Source organism: Lycium barbarum, chromosome 2 (assembly GCF_019175385.1).
Source record: "Lycium barbarum isolate Lr01 chromosome 2, ASM1917538v2, whole genome shotgun sequence".
In the NCBI taxonomy this organism is placed as follows: domain Eukaryota; kingdom Viridiplantae; phylum Streptophyta; class Magnoliopsida; order Solanales; family Solanaceae; genus Lycium; species Lycium barbarum.
This window is the reverse complement of record NC_083338.1, coordinates 43488128-43500512: the sequence shown is the minus strand read 5'-3', so window position 1 is coordinate 43500512 and position 12385 is coordinate 43488128.

Genomic DNA, 12385 nt, shown 5'->3' with positions numbered 1-12385 from the left:
TTGAGGAATACCCAGTCGCCAATCTGGAACTCCAACGGTCGACGTCGTCTATCTGCATATGATTTCTGTCGACTCTGGGCAGCCAATAACCGTTCCCGGATAAGTTTCACCTTATCAACTGCTTCCTGAATCACGTCTGGCCCAATTAATTTAGTTTCGCCCACGTCAAACCAACCAATCGGAGATCTGCATTTTTTACCATATAGGGCTTCGTACGGTGCCATCTGGATGCTGGAATGATAACTATTATTGTAATCAAATTCAATAAGCGGCAAATGATCATCCCAGCTACCTCTGAAATCAATAACACAAGCTCACAACATATCTTCCAGTGTCTGAATAGTGCGCTCGGCCTGTCCGTCGGACTGAGGATGAAATGCTGTGTTAAGACTCACCTGAGTCCCCAATCCTTCCTGGAACGACCTCCAGAAGTTAGCTGTAAACTGGGCACCTCTGTCGGTTATAATAGATACAGGAACTCCGTGAAGTCTTACTATTTCTCAGATATACAATCTAGCATAATCCTCAGCCGAATAAGTAGTCCGGACCGGAAGAAAATGGGCTGATTTCGTCAATCTATCCATAACAACCCAAATAGAATCATACCTGTGTGGAGTGCGCGGAAAACCTGTAATGAAATCCATATTAATCATTTCCCATTTCCAAGCTGGAATTTCCATTTCCTGTACTAATCCGCCGGGCTTTTGATGTTCGATCTTGACTTGCTAACAATTTGGGCATTGGCCAACGAACTCGGCAATGTCTCTTTTCATACCGTCCCACCAGTATAAACATTTAAGATCATGGTACATTTTAGTAGAACCAGGATGGACAGAATACCGAGCATTATGTGCTTCGCCCATAATTTGCCGCCGTAGCCCTGCAACGTCCGGTACACATAATCTACCTCCATATAATAATACCCCTTCAGGCGAAATTTCAAACTGAATCTTTTCTTTATTAAGGGACACATTTCTGTACTGTACTAGATCAGGATCTTCGAACTGACGCTGCTTTACCTCTTCCATAATTGATGATTCAGCAATTTCTCGAACAGAAACCCCAGTATCTCCAGAATCTGCTAAACGGACTCCGAGGCTAGCTAACTGATGAATTTCACGAACCAATTCTTTTTTATCAGGCTGCACATCAGTCAAACTGCCCATGGACTTGCGGCTAAGTGCATCAGCTACCACATTGGCTTTCCCAGGATGATACAAAATATCAACGTCATAATCTTTCAAAAATTCAAGCCATCTTCTCTGCCGCAAATTCAGTTCCTTTTGCTTAAAAATATACTGGAGGCTCTTATGGTCCGTATAAATATCACCGTGGACCCCATATAAGTAATGCCGCCATATCTTAAAAGCATGAATCACCGCGGCCAATTCCAGATCATGAGTGGGATAATTTCTTTCATGCGGTCTGAGCTGCCGAGAAGCATAGGCTATGACTCGACCGTGCTGCATTAACACACAACCTATCCCAATACCAGAGGCATCACAATAAACAACGTACCCGTCTCACCCTTCTGGAAGAGCCAAAACTAGAGCTGTAATTAATTTTTCCTTCAGCATCTGGAAGCTGCGTTCACAGGCATCAGTCCACTGGAATTTTGCTGCTTTCTGAGTTAACTTTGTTAATGGCGCCGCAATAGAAGCAAAATTCTCCACAAATCTTCTGTAATATCCGGCCAACCCCAAAAAACGGCATACCTCTGTCGGTGTAGTAGGCCTGGGCCAATTCTGTACAGCTTCAATCTTCTGTGTATCGACCCAAATACCATCCGCGCCGACGATATGCCCCAAGAATGCCACAGAGGTTAACCAGAATTCACATTTGAAAAATTTAGCATATAATTTCTGTTGCCGAAGTGTGCCAAGTACTGTTCTCAGATGATCTGAATGCTCCTCCGCTGATCGTGAATAAACCAAAATATCATCAATAAATACAATCACGAACATATCAAGGAACGACCGGAATACCCGATTCATCAAATCCATGAATACCGCTGGAGCATTAGTCATCCCAAAATACATCACTCTGAATTCATAATGCCCGTACCGGGTCCTGAAAGCAGTCTTCGGAATATCTGCCTCTCGTACCCGTACCTAATGGTAGCCTGAATGCAAATCTATCTTCGAAACGTATTTAGCACCCTGCAACTGATCAAATAAATCATCAATCTGGGGGAGGGGATATTTATTCTTTATAGTCACCTTATTTAGTTGTCTGTAGTCAATACACATCCGCAGTGACCCGTCTTTCTTTCTTACAAATAATACCGGCGCTCCCCAGGGCGATGTACTGGGTCTGATAAAGCCTTTATCCAATAGATCTTTCAGTTGTTCCTTCAATTCTTTTAGTTCTGCCAGTGCCATTCTGTATGGAGGAATGGATATGGGCTGCGTATCAGGCAATAAATCTATCGTGAAATCTATCTCCCGTTCGGGCGGAAGACCTGGAAGCTCATCTGGGAATACATCTGGAAATTCATTGACAACCGGAACCGACTGAAGAGTAGGTGTCTCGGCCTTAGTATCGTGCACACGGACCAAATGATAGATATAGCCTTTCTGAATCATCTTCTTAGCCTTGAGGTATGAAATAAACTTACCCCTCGGCGATGCTGTACTCCCTGACCACTCTATAACTGGTTCCCCTGGAAACTGGAAACGGACTACCTTTTTCTGGCAGTCAACATTAGCATAACAGGAAGCTAACCAGTCCATGCCCATAATAACATCAAATTCCAGCATATCTAATTCTACCAAATCAGCTTTAGTGCAACGATCACATATAATCACAGAACAATCTCTATATACATGCCTCGCTATAATAAAGTCCCCAACCGGTGTAGCCACTTCGAATGGTTCTATAGGTTCGGGTGTTATTCCGATTTTACTAGCAACGAGCGGGGAGATATATGATAAAGTAGAACCAGGATCAATCAATGCATATACAGATCGGGAGAAAACCAGTAATGTACCTGTAACAACATTTGGCGAGGCCTCCTGGTCCTGGCGGCTAGCCAATGCATATATGCGGTTCGAAGGACCGCTAGAATCTGGAACACCGCCACGGCCTCGACCGCGGCCCGCGGGTGCCGGCATACCTCGCCCCGCAGGGCGCATAACTGGAGGAGTAGAGGATGAACTAGCGGCTAATCCCGTCGGCTGAACTGTACCACAAGATCCACTGGCCAACGGACAATCTCGCATGACATGACCCTGACGACCGCAAGAAAAACAGGCTCCTGTAGCTCTGTAGCACTCCTCTGGATGCGATCTCCCACAATAAGAACAACGGGCCTGGGTGGTCTGGACTGGCTGGAACCTTTGGTCATCTGCGAACCTGGTGCTTTGGAACTCTGACCGGCCCCAGATGGTCCTGCACTATCAAATCGTCTGCCGGCAGACTGTGTACCCCGGCCTGACGGAGGAAGATATCTTCCTGACTACTGCGACTGAGGCTGTCCGCCTCGAAAATCTCCAGAATATCCCGCTGATCTAGCCCTCTTGGGCTGCCTCCTATCTCGATCCCTACCAGGCTGATCTCCCCTATGCCGGTCCTCCATGCCCTGAGCGTAAGCCTGTAACCGGGCGATGTCCATATCAGTCTGTGATGCCATCGCCATGCAGCTGTCAACCAAGTAGCGGTCCAACCCTATCACGTACCGGTGCATCCGGTCAGCCATATCTGCTACTATAGCAGGTGCATATCGAGCCAGAGAATCAAACTCCAAATTATACTCACGAACACTCCCACCCCTCTGCCGCAACTGCAAAAATCTATCAACCCTCGCCCTCCGCAACTCCGGGGGCAAAAAGCGGCGGAGAAAAGCGGCCACAAACTCGTCCCATGTAGCTGGGGGGGCACCCTCACCTCTGGACAGCTCCCAGGACTCATACCAATGCGCCGCGACATCTCGTAATCTGTGCGAGGCTAACTCAACGGACTCGATCTCTGAAGCCCTGACCAGTCCCAATGAGCGCCGCATCTGCCGAATGAAGTCTTGGGGATCCTCCTCGGGCTTAGACCTGAAAAACTCTGCGGGACTACATGTCAGAAAATCACGGACCCGCAGGCTATCACGCTTGTCATCATCATCACCTCTCAGCCCGCGTCTGCGAGCCTGTCCTGCCACCAACGTCGTCAGCAACTGTACAACCTCCCTCACCGTCCTACCCTCCGCCCCTGGCTGAGGAGCTGGAGGCTCGGGCGCTGAAGCCTCTGGAGCTAATGATGGACCTGCTCCAGGCTCCCCCGGTGGTGGTGTAGCTGAACCCTCTGACTAGGGCACAACGTCGGGAAAATCCTGAGCACGAGCCCGGGTAACTCTCTGCACCTGACTAATCTCTCCTACCACCGCCTTGCCCTTCTGGGCAGCCGTCGCCTTCTTCGGAGGCATCACTGAAAAACACAACAACTGATCAGAAAAGGGTCATCCTAATAGCACAGCTCGATCGCACGATCTAAGATTCAAAGAAAGGTAACACCCTAAATGTCCTGTAGCCTCCTGTTTATAGATGTGGTGCACAACACACCGATAAACAAGACTCTACGAGACACAGCCTGTAGACATTTCGAGGACAAACCGCTCTAATACCACTTTTGTCACGACCCAGCTCCGTGGGCCGCGACTGGTGCCCTATTTGGACACCCCAAACAGACTTACATACTAACTTGTAAGTCCCTTATAAATTCAACATCCCCGAGAACTTACTCGGCCATAATATCAACAATCAACACCCACAACAATACCAACAACATCAACAACCACAATAAAACACATTCTAACGTAATTATTCTTCCTTTCTACATAAGGCGACAACTTCCATTCCAACTTCACAATATCAAGCTAATATCAACATTTTCATATTTATTAACTAATTCAAGATTATTCAAACATAATTCAATAGCATTTCAAGAAATACTCAAGGATTCAAACAATCCCGCTAACTCCATATTCCATCCGAAACCTCTACAAATGCAACGGAACTACCAAGTCGCATTGTCTTCTTCCAAATTTAATAACGACAATATTAATTCACATTCTAGAATTCTTCTTCCATAATTACATAAAAACTATACCAAAATCACATAATTTCCTCTAACAACCTATAACCAATTTCATTGCCGACTCGAATCGTTTAAGCCTTTATTTACATCGTAAACGCCACTACGACACAATTAGCAAGCCAAATAAAATCTAATTCATCCCCCCTTCACCCCCACACCACACGGTCTCACACACACCACACGGCCATGCACACACTCACACCAATTTCATGATTTTCATACAATTCTAATCATTTTAACATACATACATCTTCCATAACATAAGAGATTAAAATTCTTGCCTTTTTCTTCAATTTCCAACTTGCCGCAAACGTAGTCCTCTCGCTAAACTAATTATACCACGTCGGAGAGCGTCTTGAACTTACTAAGAATTCAAGAAGAACAAGATTTTAGGATCAAAGTTAAAGGCTAGGAATTTTTTTTTCTTTCTTTAGGGGGTTCGGCCGAATGGCCCCTTAAGTTCTCACTCTCTCTTTTTGTTTTAATTTCTTGAAAATTCTATGGATGAACATGTATATATAATTACCCCCTTATATTAATTGATCACATGACCAATTAAATGGGCTTGGGCTAAGGCACATAGCCTGCCACCCCTATACACTTGGGCCTCAATTTCTCTTATTATTCTTTTAAGCCCAATTCATTAAGATCTTATTTTTTGTGATTCACGGAATTAATTTCTAAAACTCCAATTTTGCCCTTGGCCTTCCTCCGTATTTCCGCAACAATATTTTTCATGAACAACACACATATATGAAATAAAATAAAATATAACCCTCATTTCCTTCAAAGCAATATTATTCCAAATTTTCCAAATGCACAAAATGCGGGATATAACACTCATGCTCCTCAGAAATAGGCAATGAGCGAGAGGACTGAGATTGAGCTGCATTTTGGGACTCCCTCTCGTCTATAACCGTTGGCGGTACTCTCTCGGCCAGCTTTTCTGCTGCTGTCTTGCCCTTTTGGGTTCCCGTAGCTTTCCTCTTTACAGGCATTTCTGAAATACATAATACATGGTTAAGTAAAGAGAAATCCTTATATCATGGCTCTATCGCATGATCAAAGAATAAAGAAGGTCATTCATTCCTAAAAATGTCCGCAGCCTCCTGTTTATAAGTGTGGCGCGCAACACACCCATAAAAAAAGACTTTACTAGACACGGCTTGTGGACACACCCTAGGACAGAACTGCTCTGATACCACTTTTGTCACGACCCAACCGGAGGGCCATGACGGCCACTCGGTGCTAACCCACCCGGGCACCTCTCATCGTACATTGATAGTTACATCTAGGTGAGCCACATGTCCTACTCGCGCTTTCTGTACATCGATAATACTAATCACATTGGACAACGACACATTTATCTCACCATCAACAACAATGCCTATATAATATACAAAATACGAGCCGACAAAGCTAAAATACATCTAACCATACACAACTATCTACGAGCCTCTAAGAAAAGTATGTAACATCATATAGATGGGACAGGAACCCGCCATGCCTATATGTATGTACATAAAATAATAATACCAACAACTGTAGCTCTGGATGAAAAGGAGTTCCTATATGCAGTCCCTGAACAAGTAATCTATGGATCAAGTCTGTCTCCCTGTCCATCTGCGGGCATGACGCAACGTCCACAAATAAAAGGACGTCAGTATGAATAATGTACTGAGTATGTAAAGCAAAATCAACATCATTGTAGGAACATAAGAGATAGCATACAAAATAACATAAGATAGAAGAATTATGAGGTAATAGAGGCAATTGTACCTCTAGTGGCTATCATTAAATTTACTTACTTGTCTCTTATAGGGACCTTCAATTTAAAATGCTTACTTACATATTAGTACCATACCCGACCATGAAGGTTCGGTGTTTCACATACCCAGCCATGACAAGGTTCGATGTTATACATACCTGGCCCTACTAAGGCTCAGTGTTATCCGTACCCAACTGTAGTAGTGTGCACGCGATAGACGTCATACCCGGCCATAGAAGCTCGGTGTTACATAATAGCCATACATACTTATACGCATATACATAAGAGTCCATATGTATCATCATCATCATTACCATCATCATTTTCGTTACATCTATCCTTAGAGGATCAACTATATTATAAGGGAGGTAATGACATCGTGAAAGTATCGAGGATCATGAGATTTAGTAATTTTAGAGATAGAGTCATTTGGAAGACATTATGGAACTCATGAGAGGGTGTATAGAAAAGGAATCATGCCTTAATTAAAGAAGGGTTAGGCTTACATACCTCTTTGTCTTCTTAACTAGTTAACGTTCACCGTCGAGCTTGAGAAATCTACATTTAGAAGGATTCATACCATGGTTAAGCCTTAATGATACTCTTAAATTCATACTAGAATAATTCATGATCTAATGAAAATTGGGCAGCATTTCCCCTATTTCATCAACTTCCACTATATCACAAAATAACTCCCAAACATCCACAATATCATGATCAAGTAATCACATTCCATTAAGTATTCAAAACTCATTCTCAAGTTCAACTTATACTCACAACTTCATACCCATCCTTAGCAAATTTTCATACAATGCTTCCTCATCACTATTATTACCTTCCATAATAAGATTATATCCATATCATACTAATAATCACAACTTAAGTTAGCTTACTACTCAAAAACATCATAAAAGCTACATTTAGACCTCATTTTCTACTTTCTTCTTCTACCCAAGTTGTTCAACAACCAAGCATTTGTGATAACATGAAAGAATCATGAAAACTAACCTTTTATCTAATAAGAATGAGCTTTGGAGCATCTATAAACTTAAATGAAAACTCTAGCTTCAATACCCAAGAATTTCTTGTAGTCTACTAACCCTAGCAAGACTTCTAGCACATGGGTGTCTTGATTCTTGCCTCTTGATCTTTGTTTTCTCTTGGGTTAGAGTGGGATACTCTTGGAGAAGGGTTTTTGAGCTCTCAACACTTGTGGAAATGTGGGAAATGAAATAAAATAACAAGGGTCGTCTATTTATACAAAAATTAAAAAGCTGTCCTCCTTATACGGACCGTATAAAGTGGTCCGTATAACACCACCAAGAAAAAGCTCCTCTCTGTAAGGGTCTTGTTATATGGACCCCCTTATACGGACCGTATAAAGAGATACGGATCGTATAAGTGGTCGTATAACTCAGAGTTATCCGAAACTTTCTCTTGTTGACTCGTTTGACTTCCAATCCTCGTGGAGATCTTGGCACTTACACAACAATTCATTAACCATATAATAGGCCCTATATCATCCCCTAATACATTACCAAATTAATATTAGCTCAGTTATAGCGAAAACCTGTCCAAGCACGTCTTACATTTCACTTCCTTCAACAAACTAAATTTCACATATTCCTACAACTTTGAAATCTTATGGTGCGCACTTTAAGCTATCTAATACTTCCTTAATCTCGTATGGATTTCATGTTCATCTTAAGCTTACATTAGCCTAATCACAAGGCAATAAAATCCGGAATTTCTGAGTTGTAACACTCATGGATTAGGCTAATTCGGATTCTAGGAAAAAACTCCCAAATTTGGATATAAATCCTAACTTTCAATTCCACAAATTGGTCACTAATAATGGTAGATTCATGTTTATATAGCCACTACCCTTCAATTCCATACTTAATAAAGCTTAATCCATCCACAAATCAAGGTTTGGTAACCAAAAACTCAATCAAGAAAGAAACCCAAAAACCCTATTTAATACTCATGTTATTGGAAGACTCTAGCATGGATTAGGGAGTTTCAAAGGTGGATTATGAATCATAAATGAAGAATGAGAACGGATGGACTTACCACAATGAAGAATCACCCCAAAGTCTCTCCCTCCTAGAAGCTTAGAACCGAATGTAAATGAATGAGGCACTTAAGGGTTTTATCATCTCAATAAATACTAGACTGCCTCATCACCCGTTGCAGCGGTCGCGAGACCGTAATGGTGGTCCCGCTGCAACGGTGGCATAACTGCTACGGAGATCATCCCCAAATATACTAAATCGCTATAGCGGCAGGGTCACCATTCTGGTGCCGCCATAGCGGTACACCAGACACTAGAAATTTGCCAACTTGTACAAGCCTCAACCCAAACTGTGACTATCACCTGAGGCCCCACACAGAAACCAGATATGTAGACATACATAAAAACACGCTACAAATACACTCATGGCCTTGGAATTCCGAACGAGAGTCTCGTTTACCAAGTCAACCCCCAATAGCCTCAAGCCAACTTTTCAACCCAAGTCCTAAAATGTACCCGAGCGCATTGGGAACCGAATCAAACATGCCCACAAATGACCATCATGACCTCTTAAAATTGACGGATTTTTGAAAAGGACCGTTTACCCCAAATTCAACTTTGAGTCAAATAGTTTTTACTTTAGGGCTTATCTTCAGAAAAACCTTTCTAATAATGATTTGACGGCCTCGAAAATTGTACCGCCCATACCTGCCAGTCAAATATATCCTAAAAAAGCTCGGGGAAAAGTCAATTGGGGTCAAAAGTACCATAACAGCCAAATGGGTCGTTACACTAAGCTTAGCATGATTCCATTAAAATTCTATTTGACTCTCAAGTTGATATTGTATAACTGTCATCATTAGCAAGAGTTTATATGGCCTTACTTAATCAAAATATGCATCAGATGTTCTTAATAGAAATAAAAGGAACTCTGAGTTCAACTCTAGTAGTCTACATATATATATCTAGCATCTCTAAGTAAGTCTTGTAGGTGCATTAAGGTTCACTATTGACTAACTGATGTTAAAATGTTAGTTGCATGCCAAATGTTCACCCTCTGCTGAATTTGAACCTATTTTACTCACTACTGTATATAGTTATTGTCTTTTAAAAAAAAAGGGTATCGCATGAACTTGCTAAATGCATATTCTCCAGCAGTATTGTTTGAACATAAGATGTTGGTATTTGCTAGTCTATTATATGAAACTATGCCTAATCTGCCTTCTTGTGAACATATAAGACTAAATTACTTAATATGTATGTTTATATGTTTAAAAAAGATTAAAGGGCTTGTCTTATAGTTGCCTGCCCACATTTAATTGGTTTTGCCTAATACATATGCCTGTAACTGCTCTGCTTATGCAATACAGCATCCCTTTTCTTTCCCTTTGTGAGTTTGTTGGTGCTTATCTGAGCATGATTATTGGTTCACATGAATAGTTTAAGGTCTTATACATAATTGTTGGGTCTGAATGTTAGGATATTGAAATGGTAAGGGGTTGTCTGTCACGACCCAACTGATGAGTTGTGACGAGTGCCTGACCTCTATTGACCAAGCACCCCTATGCTCCTACCTAGAGCTCACTGAAGGATAGGGTGGCCCATATATGACTTATAACTGAGCTACACTGACTCGAAAGGATAACATCATGAACTCTGTATCAAGTACTCTCAACCATTTGTATATACATATATACTGAAAAGAACAGCGCATGCCCCTACATATGCTGTACACAAAAGAATAGAAGCCGACAAGGCTACACCACATCCCAACTACATACACTCTCTACAGACCTCTAATAGAATACAAATCTGTATAAAGGACGGGACAGGGCCCCGTCATACCTATATATATAAACATGTCAAATAGCACACCAAAAATGAAAAACAGCCCCGGATCAAGTGGAGCGCACTGGCCATCGCTGAGTGGAAGTCCTACTGAGCTGGACCGCCTGTCTGTCTACCTGAACCTGCGAGCATGAACGTAGCCCCCCCCCCCCCCCCGAGCAGTAGGGGAGTCGGTACGAATAATGTACCAAGTATGTAAGGCATAAGAACAACAAGTACATAAGAATCATGAGAGATAGTTAAAACATGAAACTAATCTCAATATCTGAAAGAGCCTCTGCGGTGTATGATATGCATGCTCTCTTTAAAATCATATACATATATGTATTGTTAATGCCAAGGAATGTACAGCCCGATCCATATATCATGTAATCCCGCGTCCGGGGTAATCTCATAATCTGCCCACTGCAGTGGTGTGCATATCTACGTGCCTGTCTGGCCGATTATAGCGCGGCGCGTTGTGAGAAAATAGCTATACATATTGTAGCGGTTCTATTTTTTCCGATTTGTATTTGCACTTGCTTCATTTAAAAAGGAAAGTGTCCCGGGAAAGTACGGTTATCAATCGTATCGGGAAAAAGGAAAAAATATACTTCTATGTGGATGGTACTCTAAATGGACTTTATTTTAGAGTCGCCACCTAATTTTTAGAAAATTAGGAAAATTAGTTCGAAAAGGGTTCATTCAAAACTGTTAAATTTTAAAAGAATCCTAATCTAACCAAAGTTCGAGTAAGGGTTCTGGTGATCCCCCGGGGAAGTTGTTAGGCACCCTGGTGTTAAAGATCCATAGAATACAGTTGACTTACGGGTTCTAATAGAATGCCTTTGTACATATGAATTATTTATGGTAAAAAAATTTGTTTCGGCTTATATTTCCGCAACAAAAGATTTTGGTCATTCATGCGAAATATATCACGTTCAAGAAACAAAAGTGGTAAAATTTTGCCCAAAATTGGGCGTCTAGGTGTCGGACTAGAACACTTAGGGTAATACCTGAAGGCTTTTAACCTAAGTAGGACTCTACATAAGTCTACCCAAAAATAGTGTTGAAAAAATATATTTTAAGTATAGAAAATAGCCTTTAGGAAAAATAATTATAGGCATATTATTATAGTCCGTATATTAATCGTATTCTACATATATAGTCCATTTTATTCTATATTTCGTCAAAATTTTAGTCAAATTTTATTTTTTAGTCCAAGTCTAAATAATCATGATTAATCCCACAAGTTTTGAACATTAGTCCAAATCAGTCCATACGTCAAAGTCCACAGGTTTCATAAATATCCAATTTGGTCCTTAATTTCACAAAAAATGGTAGTTTTAGTCCTCTAATCAAATTAGTCCCAATTTGCGTTAATGCCTCAAAATTAATCTCACATTTTGTAACAAATTCATTTTTTGGCGACTTTAAAATACATGATAATCCTATAAGGGATCCAATTCGCATAATAATTGCAAACGTAACAATTTAAAGTACATAATTAAATAGAGATAGAGTGATTGGGCCGACCAAACCCAAAAGGAAGGTATTTATCCAATCGGGTTCGTCTTAAATCCAACGTATGCTCCATTTTGCTCCAAGGGAAAGGTTGGCTCGATCTAGATACGTTAGTGGGCCCCGTTGGGACCCACCAACGAGTTTGAATGGACAAAGATACAAACGGGTAT